This window comes from Neopsephotus bourkii, unplaced genomic scaffold, assembly GCF_033783945.1.
Source record: "Neopsephotus bourkii isolate Nb327-2 ecotype Australia unplaced genomic scaffold, CSIRO-AGI_Nbou_v1 NB_1780, whole genome shotgun sequence".
NCBI lineage: Eukaryota > Metazoa > Chordata > Aves > Psittaciformes > Psittacidae > Neopsephotus > Neopsephotus bourkii.
Genome location: NW_026902254.1, coordinates 6,892,396 through 6,899,085, shown reverse-complemented (window position 1 = coordinate 6,899,085; position 6,690 = coordinate 6,892,396).

Genomic DNA, 6,690 nt, shown 5'->3' with positions numbered 1-6,690 from the left:
TAGCTGTGATAAACATTAAACTTGCCTCCCTTATTATAGTAGCATTACAGTAATACTACAGCACTGTTATAATAGTAGTATTACACATTCATAAAAGACAAAATGAAGTTCAAACCAGCACTGCTTTATTTAGGCCATGTAGGCTGCATAACACCTAACAAGCACAGATAAATCCTGGTCATTCTCTTTTCTGGAGCTATCTCCTATAACAAGGAAATGTTCGCTGACATGATACAAAATGGGGCCCAAGAAAATGAAGCCTGAAAGCAAACTGCCTTCAGGACAAGTTATCTGTTATGCAGTACAGGTCCAAAAAGTCTGAGCAAGACTATGGCAACAGCATGCTCCTCACCATCCTCTTTCTCAGTGCTTTCCAGGTGTGGGCAGAAAGCAGCACTCACAGGATAAATTCAGTCTGCACATGCATAGATCAGCTATACTGTGTCCCTAGAGCAGGCCTAGTTTTAAGACAAGAGAGAGGCTGCACATACAGCTCACCTCTGCAAAGGCAGAACTGTGTAGAGGACAAGGTCACCACTACTCTAAATACAAAAACAAGCCTAAGGGCACCTGAGACAGTTCTTTATGTTAACCTAGACGTGGCTGCTACAATTTTTAAAAATGCTGTTAAGTATAGCACCCTCTTTGTCTTCAGCTGAGAGATGAGTTGCTCTATCTCTACAAAGAAAGTCACTCACCACAGTATTGTATCGGTTCTTTTGTTTTCATAAGAAGCAGCAGCTCTAGCAGCACCCTCTCCTTTCCCTTTGGAAACAGTCTTGCTCATTAGAGAGAAAGATATTATTACAGGATATGAAATGTAATATAATAGTGGATTAATCCCCACTCCTTCACCCCCCAGAAAAAAAGCAAAACTTCGCCAGTGTCTCCTTTCGGCTCCTTAGGACCCTTCTACTGTATTTGTAATTATGAAAAGGTTGTATTCCCTGGGGGCCTGGGGTTAGAAGAATGATACACACTAATAAACAATGTCACTTGTACAAAGGCTGAGGCTTCATGGTAGCAAGCTACCAAGAGGGGGGTTACACAGCTGCAGAAGTTTATATCTGCTTTCAGGGTTCTCATTGGCTGCTGAGGATTTTTCTGCAATAGGACTTTTAGCATAATCGGGCGAAAAGTTTTCATCATCTGGGGAAAGAATAAAGAAAGACTATTTGTTAAAAAATTGGGCCCAGCTGAGCAAGGTATTACTGTTGATGTTTATAGTTTGTCCTAAACTATTCCTATAATGATGGATTTTTAGTGTGTATAATTTTCTATCACTATTATTTTGTTATGTAGTCTGAAACTTACTATGAAGATAAGAATTACTATTTATCTCTTTAGATGTTACAAGCCCAAGAAGTAGAGGTTTCTAGACCACCTGTTTCACTGCTCACTATTTTTCTGTAGTCAGCTTGTTGAAACCATATATGCTCTATACTGACAGCAGAAACTAAGCAAATTAATTTTTTAATACTTAAGCGGATATTCAGTGTAGTACTACTGATAGATGCAGCAAGCCTAATCTTAGACATGAATATGCAAGTTTTAAAGACTGCATTAAGGACAGGACTTAAAAAAAGTCTTAAGGAGTTAATGCAATAGTGAACAGAGACAATTGTATTCAATACAAAAGGAATGAAAAATATCTACCTATGTACTACATTTTTTCCTTCTGCTGATGTGAAACATTTGCAAGGAAATTGCAGGAAACAATCAGATGCTCACAAAAGAATTACCACCTGAAAAACCTGCATTTGCTCTTCTTCCAAAATTCTAGCACAAAATCAAACAAGCTTGAAATTGTGGTCATCTCTGACTTTAAACAGTTCTCCATTAAATAGTTACTACTTCCTAAAAACACCTTATATTTAAGGAGCTTCTAACAAGATTTCAGACTTAGCATAGAAAGCAGTTAGATGCTAAATTGCTTAGAAGATAAACTGCCTTCACGTACAGCACGTTAGTCTGTAGTTTCAGGTGTTTCTGAATGCAGAAGATATTAAACAATGCTACTTTACCATGAAGACCTAGAAGTTATGAAAACAATGTATGAATTCCATGTATACCAAACGTAAATTAGACATATATCCTAATTTACTCAGGGGTGATGTTTTACACTTACACTATTTCTTTGATTTATATTCAAAGCATATAGTGAATACTTGCTCTTGCAAGGTTTTTCTGGGGGGTCTAAAGGTGATCATAAGGCCTTAAGAGGTGACCGAAGGGCTCAGAATAGCAGCTAGTTGTCTCCAACCAGGTATTTCCTTCTAAAGAATGGCATTCATTTTAAAAACTTATTTGTCACTCTGGTCAGGGTTTTAGGAGATACAAATCCTGCAATCTCATTCTCCTTAATCTCTTTCTCGCTCCTGTTTTTCTTCTTTACAAAACTTTACAGAAATCATTCAGGCCTTTCTGACCTGCAGAGTCAGTCACAGTGGTGTGTTCTATATGGGGTAATGTTGAATAACCATTCACAAAGTTCACATAGTGTCTGTATGGCTGGTAAATTTTGCTGTCATGGCAATACTGCTGTTGCCATGCTGGTTTCCTACAGCGTACTTCCCAGAGCAATTCAAAGTGTTGATTTATATATATTTGAAGTGTTGCAAAGTTTAGCTTCTGTAATTACAGAGTACCTGCCTCTTTTCTTCACTGCAGAAATTGAGATCAGTTCATGTATTCATCTCTGTATTTTTAAATCTGAAAAATGTGGAAGTCTGACATTTTTAAACACACTGATTGTGTGTTCTTGTCTCAAATATTCTTTCTCTGATGATATGACAAAACATGAGGATATTTTTCATTTATTCATATGGGCTTGGTGGGGAAGGGCAGAATGAGAGTTTGTCTGTGATAAGCATTTGCATTTAAGGGTCCTGAGTAATTTTCAAAAGGTACAACCCATTGTTATATATATATATGTCATTTTAGAACAGTTACTGCAATGATAATTTACTTCCTTCTGCTATTTTGCAGGAAATTGTTTTATATCATGCTTTGTAGATTCATAAAATATAGGAGTTGAACTTGTTTCTAAAAAGCAAACTATTAAAAAAAAATACAGTGGCAGGGCAAGTGTGGCCATAGTATTGGGAATATATAAAACTGTAGTTCAGAGTCTACCACAAACCATCCAGCCATAAAAGAAGTATGTACTACAGAGGTTTTCGGTCTCTAAGACTCAAGCTTTTGCAGATTTAACCTCTCCTAGATGTCTGTCTCACAACTGTGCTCATTATTATGTCTTCCATTGCAGCAGTGGTTTGTGGTTTCACTTCGCCATGCCATCTTTCAACCTAAGCCAGTTAAGAAGGTGTGTTTCAACTAAGATGCTGGACTGGATAGATCTCATTTTTATGCCCTTTATAGATTTGGTAATCTCCAGAAAAGAGGTGAAGCAATTAGCTACAGTCAATAATATCCTAAACTGTGACACTGGACTTTTCTGTCAGAAACCTCACCCCATCAAGGGTAGGTCTTCGAATTGTGGCTTGTCTGAGCCCCATGTTTATGCTTTTGGGGAGAAAGCAATGCACAAACAGAAAAAAATTAGTACCTTAGAAATAATGTTTTAAATGTTAATGCCTCTTTCAACCCAAATAGCATAGTTAGTATTATGCACATGCCAAAAGCAAAGAAATATTCACTGGAAATTGGCTAAGAGGATTTTGATACCACTGAGTATACTTTATAAAACTGGGGTAAGAAATGGAGAGTAGAAGAGTAGGTAGTCAAATGGCAACTGATAAAAAGGTCTCCTATTTCAGTAATCTAAGATTTTCATTTTTATAGATGGATATAAAATACTTTGGGGGGAGAATATAAAACCTCTTATTTAACAAATGCCTTTGAAAAGGCAGAAAATATGCTTAAATATGCCCTATTTTACACATTCCTTTCATCCTTCAGGCTTTTGCGTAATGCTTATCACTTTGTCATTATGTCAATTTGTGCTTACCAATCTTTTTTTCTCCTCTCATCTTACATTTAGGCTGTGATTCTGCGAACATTTACCTACATGCTTAGTTTTGCTACTCTTAGTAATCCCTTTGAAGTTAAAAGGATTATTTGCATTAGTAAAATAAGGCATGTGTGTGCTTGCAGGATGAAGGCCTTGCATTGTAAACTCTTTGAGATGGGACTAGATCATTTATTATGCAGTCATATAGCTCAAAGCACGGTTGGGTGGAGGATGAGCTGAGGAGTTTGCAAAGTTGCTACCAGAGTGAAGTTTTATGTGGGATATCAGTCTGGGGCACAGTGCTCAAGTAGCTGCTCACCCCAAGGAACATACAATCTACTTTCCTTCTCTTTTGCATTTGCCACTGAGGTATAGTTTAAGCCTAAGATCTTATATCATCTGATATATCTGCTCCTTTTTTCCTACCCCCTAAAGCAGAAACTTCCCTAGTGCTGGCTGTATAGTAATGTGGAGCAAGACCCTAAGTAGCTTTACGCTGCTGTGCATAGGGAGGAGCACACAAGATCTGGAATGTGTAACTGCAGAGGTCTCCAGGCTCCTGTTGCTGGATGCTGTCTTCTGAGAAATGCACAGCAGTAGCTGCTCATCTCAACTAATGCCTGTAATGCTTTCATCTTACCCTGTTTTCCTACTTTCTGGGGGACCTGGCCACTATTTATTTCTCTCTTGAGAACCTAAATGTGTACTATTCACTCTAATTCAGTAATAATTTGTTTTTGTTTAAGAGAGACATAATTTAAAATCCACTTGGGGACATACGCAGGAAGTGTTCCTGTAGCTCCATTCTGGGAACACAGCTCTGTGTACACTAGCACAGCATCACAAAAAATAAGCTTGAATTTGGGATAGACACCCTGTAACATTTATTCCCTGGCAACTTCTGACATAGATATTCCAGTGTTTTTTGTAACAGAACTTGAAAATTTACTTCCAGCTTCACAGGAGAATCTCAAAATTCAGTTTTTCAAGAATATTTACTTTGGTTGATAACTCTAAACAGCAAAATGTTATTTTTATTACACTGGTGTCTTGAACTCCAGTTGAGCTGTGGGTGCCACTTTGTTATCTAAAATTAGGGACAGGAACATTCTTCTGTTAAAAAAAAAAAATAACCTAAGGATTTGTCTGCACAAAAATTTCATGAATATATGAAATATTTTTGTAGTTATACAGATATAATCCCAGAAAATCCTTGGAACATGAAGCTATGGACAAACACCTGCTTGCTGACCTGGCTGTACCTGTTGAACAGGTCATTGCTGCTAGATGATCTCCCCTCACCACTTTCATACTTGTTAGCTGAACCATTTATGGGTATGCTCCTTTGCTTTCACAGTAAGACTGAGCTAACAAAAAAAAAATATTATTTAAAACATCTGAACTAACTCAATTCCTTTGACCAAAATGCTTAGAGAATGAGTGCTCAAGTAGCTGAACAAAGCTTGCGGTAATCTCTGGCAGGGCTGCAAAGAGTGACGGAAGCAAGCCTTGCAAAGTGCGTGTTTTCCAACAAGTGTACCTGGATGAGGAGAGATGTTTCTAATTTCTGTTTTAAAGTTACCTGTCTATGGTATTAAATCACTACGCTAGTGGTAAAGGAGCATGAAACACGCTGGGAACAGAGAGAGGAGGAACAGGGAACAGAACAACCAGTAGCTGATATTCTCAAAATAGCTCTCACATGTATGAGGAGCAGTGCTTCTTGGCTTTCCAGGAGCTCCTAAAGACTGGCTTTTATGAGCTGTGCTGAGGCACCAAGCAACTACACTGGAAGGGGAAGCAGGTGCTGAGGCTTAGTGCTGGCAAATCGCAGAAATCACTGAAGGAAGTTGTGTGAGAGCAATGGCTGCTCGGTGAGCACAAAGTGTGCTTTCTGACCTGAAGACATGGTTCTTAGAGACATCTCCTCATCTGCCTGTCTTCATCTTTTCCTGCTCATCTGTGCCTTCTGTTAGAAGACTAATGCTGCTTGTGTGGATAGTTAATCCAGTTCTTAAGAGGTGAACAAGAAACAACTCTGAGAACCAACTCTTCCAGACCAGGCTTAAACTTGCAGTTTTCTGCTGGTGGTTATGCTGCTTGGAATTGTGAAAAATAATTTCAGCTGTAACTGTTCAAGCAAAACTTAACTGTAGCGAGGAAATGGCACTTGAACTCATGTGTCTTGTTTCACTGCAGGAACTGTGTTACCAAATGGCATTGTCGCCATACTCATGCTTAGGAGGCTTTAATGTAGTAGAACTAAACTGGTCTACTGGCGTTTGTGTTGTGAACGCAGGCTTTCCTTTCCCTGGTAACCTTCCATAGACACAGTAGACAAGAGAAAGTGGCAAAAACTAATGTTTCTGGGCCTTTGAAAGTTAATTTTTTCCTCATGAAATATGCCACCATGAATATTTATTGTTGGCATTTGAGCAGTTAAAGGCTGTATGCAGCTTTAACATTCCTGGTTATCCAGTATTTCTGCTGCTACAGATGACTCTTGAAAGATTGCCTTTTCTGCATGTAAGGCTTATGTACCCAGGGAAATCTGTGGCAGCCTAAAATAAGTTTACCAAGATAGTTATCCTGGTTTAAACTCCCTTGGGGAACTCCTATTCCACCGAATGTGTACCTGGGCTAACAGTAAGTGAAATGGGGAACCCCTGTGGAAAGGGGTTTTTCAACTGCCTGAAAGGAGGTTGTAGTGGGGTAGA